The sequence below is a fragment of the Elaeis guineensis genome, chromosome 11 (genome assembly GCF_000442705.2).
Source record: "Elaeis guineensis isolate ETL-2024a chromosome 11, EG11, whole genome shotgun sequence".
Classification (NCBI taxonomy): domain Eukaryota; kingdom Viridiplantae; phylum Streptophyta; class Magnoliopsida; order Arecales; family Arecaceae; genus Elaeis; species Elaeis guineensis.
This window is the reverse complement of record NC_026003.2, coordinates 107908464-107921197: the sequence shown is the minus strand read 5'-3', so window position 1 is coordinate 107921197 and position 12734 is coordinate 107908464. Positions and strand designations below refer to the sequence as shown.

The following is a 12734-nucleotide window of genomic DNA, read 5'->3' as shown; positions in this document are numbered from 1 at the left end:
TTGCAGCTAGTTGTAGCACTTTTTATAGCAAATATAAACTGTAAATTGTTGATAACAACTATGCTCTACAGCTGGAAGCTTTGGAAAAGCATACCACCTAGAGTCTTGGTGGATGTTAGGAAAGTAAAAATTTGAAAAGAATCAGAAACCAAGGGAAAAATATGATGAGGCATCTGTCAGAAAATTAATTGTTATTCTTTCAGTAAAAACAGAGCTCCATCACATTATAGCACAACTTTAACAGGGCACATCATAACATAATACCATAACATGTAACATTTAATTAATTGAAAAATGCAGCCCATTCATTTCTTATACTAATCTAGCTTGCAATGAATTAATGGGATTGCTCCTTTCCCTTGTCAAAAATTGTACATGCATACTTTTTTCGATATATATTAGTATGCAAATCATTGTATAAGTTTTGAAGAATGGATTACCAGAACGACTCTTCTTGTGTTTTTTGTAAATTGGAACTGATCCAACTACAACATTGAGCTAAAGGAGAAATTTAATATCTCAATGTTGCATGACAAAGGTCGTTTGCAATTGACTTAACATTATTATTTTCAAGTGGAAAGGATACAAGGGTGCCTGATAGCTCCTAATCCCAAGCCCATTATAAAGAGGTGGAGGGTTGATGTAGGTTGACAGCTAATTGTATAAAGCAAAGGCAACTACAAAAAGGGCATATATTCATGAATGCTAAAGCATCTGCAGTTTTTGTTTGAAATAACATTAGAAGCATCCCTCAATAGAAATGATTGTAGAATGAAGATTCATAGATCTGACCCAAATACTCAAGACAAGGATTGATAATTATGATCTTAGACAGTACCAAGTGATGTACAAAATCAAGGAAGAGGGATAAAATGATGGTTAACCTTTTGTTGAAAAATGATTGATAAGAAAACATAAAATGGAAACAAAGTTAATATAACCGTTTGAAATTGATCCAATTGAAACAATCGCTGCAAGTTCATGGGTGTCGTTCCCCCTATGCACAACATGCCTCAAATGATACCGAGCAAAAGAACAAGAAAGAGAATTCCTTAATGCTTCTAATAGGTTCCCAATCTTTCACTACTCCCATGGGCTAATGCTTCAACCATGTCAACCATATGCATAATCCAGGAACCCCAAATATTCTAACAAAAGTTCAGCCTTTTTTCCTCCCCTTCAAGAATTCTTCATGCTAAAGGAAAAAAATGCCTCGCTTCAACAAAATGCATCCATAATTTTTCACATCCACATTTTCCACACAATATTTCTCATCCAACTATCAGATAGATCTAAAGAAACCATTTTCATCAAAGTGAAAGAAAATATATCAACAGAGAAATTCTGATCCAAAGAAGCAGATCATATATTCTTTCAACTAGAATATAGAAAGACAACAGATACAGAGTTACAGCAACTCAAAGAATGAAATCAAACGCTCCCCTACTCATCCTCCATAGAAAGGAATCAGCGCACAAAAAAAGAGACTAGACAACAAAAGAATAATTCGATGAGAAGAAAAAGAACGTAGAAACGTACACCGGCACCTAAGGCATCGGATTCTAGTGGGGCTGCAGGAGCAGGCCGGGCGATGGCGACCATCGGGATGAAGATGATTGAGTGATTGATTCACAGGAAGCCGAAGAGGACGGCGAACCCGAGGACGATGAGCCAGACGATGTGGACGAGAAGGAGGGCCTGTCCAGAGACGAGGCCGCTCCCGCCGTTCCCGACCTGGCAAGGCCCCCGCTTGGCCACCCGGACATCGGCGCACGCGGCATCCGGGCACCCGCACCAGTAGGTAACGCCGTCGACACCGCAGACGGGTCAGCCCGGAAGCAATTAACGGGGCAGGCGGAGGCGGAGGAGGATGCGCTGCCGTCGGAGAGCCGGGTGGCGCAGGCGTCGTCGTCGTAGCCGCCAAGGGCCTCAGGGCGGGCGGTGGAGAGGAGAAGGAGGAAGAGGACGAGGAAGAGGAAGGGGGAGAAATTGGGGGCGGGCATGGTAGCGGGCGAGCCGTGGAGGCGTCGGCTCCTCGGCTCGCCGGAGGGCGGGATCGGGAGGCGGCGGAACCCTAGGCCGAACCCTAGACGGAAACCTCCTGGATCCTTCCTCCGGTGGGGGGCGGAAGGACGGGGGAGAAGGAAGCTCGGTGCCGGCGGTGCGTGGCCTCCTCCACGCCTTTCAGAGAGATCTTGGAATTGCGCTTGCTTCTTCGACTTCTTGGCTTTTTTTTTTTTTTTTTTTTGCTCCCTTTCTTCTTCTTTTTCGCCGGGGTGGAATGGGGTTGATTGGGGGGTTTTGGAGTTGGTGGGATTTGGTGCGGTTTCCGCGTGGTGGGTGAGCGGTTCTGACGTGGTCTTCTAAAGGCTGCCTTCGCCTCATTTACGGCAAACGCCTTCCGACACCGGTCCTTCAGTCAATCAGCCTTCAACTTTAACGGTACATCTCACGTAATTTTACATGGATAAAAAGGTCAAAAGATTTAAATAAATACAGATATATAATTTTACGTGAAATTGAACCCAGGCAGTTATGGTGATAAGTTCAGGCATTAAACTGTCATGACGACTAATTTTTCAAAAATATAATTGACAACCGATCACTTGTTTGATGGTCATTTTATAATTCATTATTATCTAAAAATTTTATTATATTCCTTAATTTAATCAAATCTAATATATATATATATATTAATTATAAAAAAATCAAATGTGTGATCTCTCGTGAGAAGGAACAAGCCCTCTTCTCTTTCTCTCACATACTTCTTCCCCTAATTTTCTCTCCATCTTCCGCAATGATTGTTCATGACTCTACGTGTCGTGGTCTAAAATATTAATGAATGGGGTTGAAAAAAATTATAAAGACAAAATGAAGGTAAAATTTGCTGTTGAGATTTTTGTCTAGGTGGTTGAGGTAGAAAATAGGAAAACGCTGAATCTATGGCTAGAGTTAGATGGAACCACCTGCACCAAATGCAATCCACATAATTATATATAAATTAAATGATGACTCATCTTAAGAAAGGGGCGTCTTTACCTCATACCAAGATATAGGGATTTCCTTTACACTCCAGCAGGAGTACCATTTATCAAGAAATTAATTAAAATATATTAAAAGAGAACATAAATTTGTAATTAAAGAAGTAAAAATTTGTGTTGATAATTTAAGGTTTGTGATAAAGGTTGTTGCGGCCAATTCTCTTTTACGTCCGTCGTCGATGAAGAGTACTTGCAAAACAAAATCTTCACAGATCGAAATTGTATCCAGTGGGATCCTCCGATGCTTAAGTTAGAGAGAGGTTGGTGAACAGTAGATTAAGAGAATTTGAAATGACAATTTTTATCCAGAATTGCTTTACCCATGCTGCTCATTTACCTCTTTTTATAGATAATTCTGATGTAACCGTCGAGCATATGGTCCCACTTTTTATGGCGCTAAATTATCGAGCCATAATTATGGAGTTAATAGGTTATTTATTTTCACTAATGACCGTGACATGTAGTCGATGACTGTTCATAACGGTTAAGATGTGTTGAAAAGCTAGGTCGACTATATGTCAGTAATAGTGACAAATCGGTAGTTTTGGAGATCCGAATGAGCATCGGTCGGTAACTCTGACTGAGTCGATGATCTTCGATCGGAGATTAACTGAGTTCTGTTGTTGGTTGATAATAGCCGACTGTCGGTCGGTCAGCCGATTGTGAGTTGGCATAATGTGTTCATTCGATCGATGTAGAGTCGGAGTCGGGGTCGGTTGTATTGTCCCAACAATTGCCCCCCACTTCCAAGTTCAAGGTGGTCCAACTGTATACCATCACATGGTCTTTCACATTGGATGAAGGGGTCGTCACGTATTGCCTCGAGTCTCGACTCAACTGTTGTCCTTTATGAATTTCTTGAAATATGAGAGATTTTCAGCTGTTTTACTTTTTGATAGCTGTAAAATCATTATGGAACTGTTATTTCGACGGGATAATTCGACACAGAATGTCATTTCAGAAAGATAATTTAACACTGGATGATATGATTCTGACTAGTAGATCTTGGCCACATATCCGAACATCATTGGATCGGAGCTATTCACATGGATAACGGTGAGATGGCACATTCAGGAACATGTGCGTCAAACCATCTGACCAATGATCGGTCTGGATGTGGCCACGTGTCGTCATCCGATGATATTCTGATTTGATCGATTTCATCTGGACCATTGATAGATCCTATATATATAAGATTACTTTCAGTCAAATTTTTATTTTACATTTTATCACCATCCTCTACTGCGGAAGCTCTGTCGGAATATCGCCTCAATACCAGAGAGCTCCAGGGTCTCTTCTCTGCCTCCTTTTCTGGCTTTCAGGTCAAGTTTTCTCATCCTCCTTGGGTCTCTCTCTCCTTTGGATTTTCGTTTTAGAGTTCTCTGGTTTTCTTTCTTTATGGCTAGGGCTTATTCTTCTCGGGATAGTCAGTCGAAAATCCAACCGACAAATCTCCATCAGATCCGAAAGTGGAAGCTTCTTCCCTATCTGGACTTAATGTTGAACGGCTCTGGGAGCAATATCGTATCCTGGAGCAGTATCAGCTCTTCGCTTCTGGCTCCGATGGTCAGGTGAACTCTCCTCCTTCAGACCAGATTGCCTTCTATGTTGAAGATCTTCAGGTCGGTCTTCGATTTTTGATTTTGGAGTTTGTCCGAAATTTTTTCGATTATTACGGCCTTTGTCCTGCTCAGTTGGCACCGAATTCTGTCTGACTGATAATTAGTTTTGTATTGCTGTGTCGGCTCATACCGACTAAGCCTCATCCTTCTCTTTTTCGAACTTTCTTTGTTCTTCGACCTCATCCTAAGGCCAAGGGTTGGTGGTTCTTCAACCCAAGAAAATATCTTTCTTTCATTACCAGTCTTCTATCATTCATTCATAGATGGAAGAACAATTCTTTTTTGTTTCTTCTCCTTCTCCCTGGAGCTTTTCTTTGCATTGGGGTGATCCGAGGACCGACCCTAACGAGAATAGTCGGGTGGAGGTCGATGATCAAAAGATTTCTACCGACTGAAGGATATTATAGTTTCACTGTAGAGAGAGCTGATGATCGAATAAGTTCTCTACGATGCCGGACTTAGTTCAGTCACCTCCTTAGGTATAGCATAGTTGACTACTTTCATTTTTACCTTATTTATTTTTGAATTGTACTATCTTTTTTGTTCTGATTGCAGCTATGCAGCTGAGGGCACGAGTATTGGCTGCAGATATTCGTCAGCATGCTGTCAAGAAGAAGGCAGCATCCGAAACTGGACCCTCCCAACCGTCGAAGAAGGGTCAGGCAGCTGCTTCATCTGCACCGATGAGGAATCCAATATACCATCGACGTCGGTTCCTAAGCTGGTTTTGACGTTGTCGGCCCCGACAATGCTCCTTGAGGTGCCGTCCGTTGAAGGTGGGGCAGCAAGAGAAGATGGAGCTGCAGTAGTACGATCGGCAGCTCCACCAGCAAAAGTTCGGACCATGATGGAAGTCACGATCGAGCCTGAACAATCTACGACTGCGCTAGTCATTCCTATAGCGGAACCCACTCAGGCACAGTCGAGCTCGAACTTCCCGCATTCTTAAGCACGGGGCTGCCGACAAGAGACCGAAGCAAGGTGCCGGTGACTTCGACAGACGATGGATCATCAGCAGGTCACTCGATTCTTTTTGACATTAGAGTTTTTGAGGGTGAGTCGGCCTTGGCCAATCCAATATTGGTCAGGTGGCTCATCCAAGCTACTCTTCTCCCAGTTGATCCAGAGAACAGGAAGAACTGGACTGTAGTCGAGATATTTTCTTTCTTTTACCCGACGATACTCAGGATAAGTTCTTCAATATTTTATTTTTTGATCTGATCTGACTTGGTTCGTCTTCTACTTTCAGTGGGCTCATGACATGCATGATCTGGAGGTCGGCTATCGAAAGATTGCAACTTCTGTGATCATGGATGGACAAAGTGACGGTCGCTAATGCTGAGAAGATAGCTGCCTTTGAGCAACTCCAGACAGCAACTGAGTGGGAGGTGAAGCTTCAGGAAGAAGTCTCCCGTTTGACCACCTTCTACAATCTTCTAGAGCCAACTTGAGTCGGCTCACCAAAATATTTCATCTCTTGAGCTGTGGATCAAGAGCAAAAAGCATTTCATCCGCTGGCTTCGACGAGAAAGGGATGGTTGTATCGACGAACTTGAAACTGAATGTGGAAGACATCAGGCCACCTGGAAAGATTGGCACTGACTGATGATGAGTCGGCTTTTGCAAGAGCTGACACAGAGCTGGTGAGAGCAGAAGCAGAGTCGATAAGGAAAGCTTTGAACCAAGCCATCGAGAACTTCAAGAACTCTGAAGAGTTTAAAGAAAAAATCCTCAAAGGCGGGTTTGCTTCTTATTGTGTCGGGTACGAAGACGATCGAGATGTAATCAAAAGCTTTATCCGAATTTGGACTTGAGCAGCATCACCCTCCTGTCCCAAAAGATGGAGCTGTCGGAGAAGAAGCTGTGCCGATGGAAGATGCTGCACCGACTGCTGAAGATGTTGCACCAACTGCACCAGAAGATGTTTCAATCACCGATGCTGCATCGAAGCAAGGAGATGGGGACGACTGGTGATTGGTGTAATATTTTTATCCTCTTTTTGTAATCAGAATTTTTTATAATCGGACTTCGATCCAATTTTGTAATCTTCTTTTCAATGAATGAATGAAAGAATTTTTCTAAGTATAGATTCTCTTTCGTGTGCATCTGCAATGTCGTAGAATTATTATTTGACTATCGAATTTCGATCGGCAAGCCGAACGTTCATTAGTACTTGTAGAATTCATCTGTTAGTCGAATATTAGACATACTTTACCCTTTAGATATCAGGATAAACGGTAATAAGCCGAATATCCTTCGACCGACCGTAGTTGGATTAGTATGTCTAGTTATTTGATAATCGGTGGCAAGTTGAATATCCTTCGACTGACCGTAGTCAAGTCGATATAATTTAATTTGATCTAGATCGTATTGGCATAATATTTTTTTTAGTTAAATTAAGTGGTATAATAGTCGTTCGACTAGAATCGGCTTTTACATCGAAAAGTCGAGATATAGTCGGTACCAAGATACAGTCGGCATCTTAGTCTTTATAGTGAAAGTGGAAATATAGTTGATAGGAATTGATCGGTCTAAAATTACTTTGTGGTTGGCCAAAATTTTTGTGATTCTGAAATTTAATATTTCATTCTGAATGCTGTACATATGAACAACTTTATTGATAGTACATTTTTAAGTTGTCAGCATTCTATATTCATGGAATAACTGTTCTTTTAAGAGTTTTCAGTAATATGCATCCAGTCTAAGTGTCTCGATTATTTATAAGGCCTTTCCAATTTGAAGATAACTTTTTCTGATCCAGAGGTCTTGAAACTTCTGCTTTCCTTAGATCAGATCTTCTGGATGGAAGATCTTCATCTTAACTTTTGCATTATAATACCGGACTACTCTTTATCGATATGCTGCCATCCAACTTGAGCTTATTGTCGGACTTCTGAAAGTAGATCTAGATCGACTCTCCTATTTTTTAAATTGCTCAGCTCATTGTATTATTCTACTCTTGTTGATGGTAGTCCGGTCTCAAGTGGGATCATCGCTTCTGTTTTATAAGCCAAATTGAATGATGATTTTTTTATTGGTATGCGAGAAGTTTTGATATGCCATAAGATCGGATATAATTCTTCCACTCAGAGACTTTAGCTTCATTCAGTTTGGTTTTGAGTCCATGTAGGATTGTTTGGTTTGTCACTTCCCTTTACTGTTAGATTGTGGATGATCGACTGATATGAGTTTGTACGTAATATATAATTTTGCATAAAATATTTTAAAGTTTTGATTATCGAATTGTCAATCATTGTCAGTGATGATGGTGCGTGGTAGATCGAATCTGCATATGATTAATTTTTGAATGAAGTCTTCTATCTTACTCTCAGTGATTTGTGTCAGAGATTCAGCTTCCACCCACTTGTTGAAGTAATCAATGGCGACTACTATAAACTTTTTTTGATCAGATGTCGGAGAGAAGGATCAAGTATGTCAACCTCTATTGTGCGAAGGGCCATGGTGTAACAATTAATGTCAGCTGACTAGTTGGTTGGTGTTGTATATTTACATATTTCTGATATGGTTCACACCTTCGGACAAGTTTAGCTATATTTTTCTTCATAGTGGGCCAGTAATATCCTTGTCGTAAGATCTTGTAAGTCAAAGATTTGCCTCCAAGTATTTTCACAAATCCTTCGTGAATTCTCTAAGTAATAGTCGGTATCTGTCGATCCTAAATACTTCAGTAAGGAAAGAGAGAACGATCTCTTATATAATTGACCATTCATCAAAATATATTGTGAGACGTCCATCTGAGTCGTTGGGCTTCTAAGAGATCCGTAAGAGAGTTCTATCAGTCAAGTATTGGACAATCGGATTCATCCAGCTTGGTTCATCAGTGATTTGTAGCACTTCTTCAACTTTATCAATACTCAACTGTTCAAGGTATTGACAATGTCCGACCCAATGAGTTGAAAGAAGTGGTTGCGAGTCACAAAAGTGCATCGGCTCAGTATTTCTATCCTTGAGATGTGAAAGATCTTAAAGTATTTTAGGGTTGACGTAAGAGCTTTCACCTTCTGAAGATACTTCATCATAATGGGATCTCAGGCTTCAAATTTATCCTTGATCTGTCCAGCAATCAATTGTGAGTCAGTGAAGATCTTCAGATGTCGATATCAAGCTTCTTGGTAATTTTTAAGCCAGCTAAGAATGCTTCATATTCGACTTGATTATTTGAAGCTTTAAAATTGAATCGAAAGGCATATTCAGTAATAATCCTTCGAAATTGGTGAGGATGAGATCGACTCCGCTGTCCTATGCATTAGATGCTCCATCAATATGTAGCACCCATGTCGATATTAAGTCAGATTTGGGAGTCGTGGTCTGCTTTATTTTGTTGTTAGCTTCATCCTCAGGATTATTATCAGGTATTGTATACTCGATGACGAAGTCGACTAAAACTTGTATCTTTATTGATAGACATGGGCGATATTATATATCAAATTCATCAAGCTTTATTGTCCACTTTGCCATTCGACCTGATGTATCAGGTCGGTGTAAAATTACCTTCAATGACTGATCTGTCAAAATGATGATAGGGTGTGCTTGAAAGTATGGACGAAGTCGTTGCGATGATATGATTAGTGCGTAGATTATTTTCTCCACTCTTGAATATCTCACTTTAGCATTGTGAAGCACCTTGCTAGTGTAGTAGATTGATTGTTGAATTTGACTTTCATCCTCTTGGACAAACATCGAACTAACTGTCTCCGTCGATGTCGCAAGTAGAGATACAAAGTTTCTCCGACCTTTGATTTTGTAAGTAGTAGTGAAAATGCAAGGTATTTTTTCAAATCCTCAAAGGACTGTCGGCACTCGTCTGGCCATAAGAAGTCTTTTGGTTATCTTAAGGTTTTGAAAAAGGATAAGCATCTTTCTGCCGATCTTGAGATGAATCGGCTAGTGCGAGGATCCTTCCATTGAGCTACTGTATCTCTTTCTTAGAACTAGGATGCTTTATGTTGATGATAACCTTTATTTTTTGGGATTAGCTTCGATTCCTCGCTGTGATATGAGAAATTCGAGAGCTTCTTAGAAGTTACTCAAAATGCATACTTTGTCGGATTCAGCTTCATCTGATATCGTCGAAGTGTGCTGAAGGCTTATTTCAAATTCGGACATGATTAATAGTTCGAGAGTTTTTCTCCAACATGTCATCCACATAAACTTTTATATTTCGTACGATCTGTGTCTTGAAGATTTTGTTGACTAGTCGTTGGTAAGTTGCACCGATATTTTTTAAATGAAAGGCATTACTTTATAATAGTAGATGTCTTTGTCGGCTACGAAGGTTGTGTGCTCCTCATCTTTGAGTGCCATCTGAATTTGATTATAGCCTGTAAAGGCATCCATGAAGCTTAAGAGTCAGTGCCCCAAAGTTGCATCAATTAGTTGATCAATCTTTGACAAAGAAAAACTATCTTTTGGATAAGCTTCATTTAGATTTATGTAGTCGATGTAGATTTTTCATTTTCCATTGGCCTTTTCACCATCATTATATTGGTGAGCCAATCGGGATAAGTAACTCTCTGATGAAGTCAGCTACAAAGAGCTTGTCGACTTCTTCATCGATGATCTTCTGCCTTTCAGGAGCAAAAAATTTTTTCTTTTGCCTCACCGGCTTAATCTTTAAATTGATATTTAGTTGATGATTATTACTTCCAGAGGAATGCTTGGCATATTAGTAGCTGACCAAGTAAAAATATTGGTATTTGCTTTGAGCAAGTTTATTAGCTGCTGCCGCTCCAGATCAGGCAGCTATGATCCAATTTGGACCGTCTTCTCAGGATCCTCTTCTTTTAGTGGGATAGAAACCAGTTGTTCGACCGGTTCACCCCTTTCTTCATTCTCTCTTTGGTCTAATTTATCGATGGACAAAGAGTCTTTAGGTTGATTATTTTGTGTGAAACTAGGAAGTAGCATCGGACAAGTTGTTGATCGCCATGTATCTCTCCGACTCCATTTCTTGTCGGGAATCGGATTAGTAGATGATAAGTTGAGACTACTGCTCTCAGAGCATTAAGTCCAGATCATCCGAGTATGACATTATAAGCTGAAGAAATTTAGACAACTGTGAATGTCACTAGAATAGTACTCCATTGTGATTCAGTTCCTGCGGTTAATGAAAAAGCGATTTCTCCTTCCACAGTAACTGCATCTCCAATGAAGCCGACTAATAGCATCAAAATTTTTCTAAGTCGATCAGTCGGAAGTCGCATTTAAGAGAAAATCGAGTAAAATAAAACATCCATCGAGTTTCATTATCCATTAAAATTTTTTTACATCATAATTTACTATCGTTGTTGAAACAACAATAGCATTATCATAGAGAGTTTGTATTCTCCGAACATCATCTTCTGAAAAGATAATTACATTGTCGAGTCATCATTTCTTCGCCGACTCTTCTTCGAAAGTTACCCTCCAATTTTTCTGTCGTCCAAAGATCATGTTGATTACTCCTGTCGTTGGTCGATTGTTGAGTGTCTCCTCAACTTGCGGCTGAGGTTGTTGGTCAGTGGAAGATTGAGTCGGGTGATCATGTCGAAATTTTTTGAGGTAGCTTCATCGAATCATGGCCTCTATTTCATCCCTGAGCTGTATGCATTGTTCGATATCATGACTGTGATCATGATGGAACTGACAGTACTTCTTCCTGTCTCGACTTCTCGATGGTGCTTTCATTGATTGGGGGTATCATAAGTACTCCTCTCCTTCGATCTCCATCAGGATTTATGCACGAGGAGCAAAAAGAGGAATGTAGAAGTCATACCTACCATAACTGCTTGGCTTCAGACTCCATCGTTAAGGTGAAGCTCTTTTATTGATGATTGACCGACTTGATTCGATCGGAGCTCCACTCTTCTTCTGTTTCTTCTTTTGACATTTTTCTTCTATCTGACGTCGGTCAGAAGTAGCTGTATGCATTTTTCTTCTTTTGTATGATGTCCGTAGAAATACTTCATAAATTAATGATTGCTAATAACAAGAAATTTGGTTTAAAGCAGATGGTATAATACTCGTTCTCAAGACCTGGCTATGAAAATAGTAGATATTGACACTCTTATATATTTAAAAGTAGATTTGAGGTTGTAGCTTTATTCTCAATTAGATCAAGTTGGGTCATACCCCTGCTCGAGTTCAGTCCACAATTCTTTTGAAGCTTTAGGCAAGACTTAGGCTCGAAAGTTTTAGAAAAATTCAGGCTCAAGCCTCAGCCCAGCTCAAACCTAATTGAGCCAGCCCATTCCAATTTTCAGCTACGTTGGCTTTCTTCCATCTCTTAAAAAATTTAAAAAAAAAAAATCTCTAAGCTCTAACCCTAACCCATCCAGCCATCTCCCTCTCCAAGGCTGCCATCGCCCCATTCCCAATCCTGCTCTGGTGCTTCCTTCCGATGGATGACTTCACATAGGCTTAGTGGGTCTCTCATGTCGATGACAACTGCAATCAATGTGAGGTCGGAGGACAGTGAGGCTAAAGTAGTCGCACTCACAGGGTAGTGAACTTGAAGGACTCGTTGATTGTACATTGTAATGGACCACCAATAAGGTGCTCGCCTTTTTCTAGCAGATGGGGTGGATAGGTGATCTTGATCTTCTGAAATTTCTTGAAGACAAGGAGAGGATGAATGGCAGCAGTGCCGATGCATATCGAAGGAAATCAGGAAATAAAGTGGTGACAGCGGTAGCGATAGTGGTGGGGACTCTATCATTTCCGGCCTTTGAGCCATCTCTGGGTGATTTGATAAGAGGAGCAGAGCGAAAGAGTTGAGGAGGTAAAGAAGGACTTCACTTCATCCAGATGAGTCGAGGAGGAGCCGAGTTTAATTTAATAGCCTGGGTTTGGATCTTAATTGGGCTTATATTTGGATCATGAATGGATTGGGCTTGGGCGAGATCAAAGATATACTTAAGTCCGGCTCGAAAGATAAACGGATCCTATAATTAGACCCAAGCCCAACCTGAACTATTTTGGGCCTAGTTCAAAATCTAATCTAAAATTGCGTTGGCCCAAGCCAATTCCAGTCCTATTAACCATGCAATCATATATCTTTGATATGAAAGCT

At 40.5% G+C, this 12734-nt stretch overlaps 1 non-coding gene across 1 annotated transcript; it reads right to left on the bottom strand.

Annotated features, from left to right (window-relative positions):
* Nucleotides 1–1330: 1330 nt before the first annotated feature.
* LOC105054262 (uncharacterized) lies at nt 1331–2314 on the bottom strand. Its single transcript, XR_012135491.1, has one exon. It is a non-coding gene; the product is annotated as an uncharacterized protein (transcript).
* Nucleotides 2315–12734: the final 10420 nt, after the last annotated feature.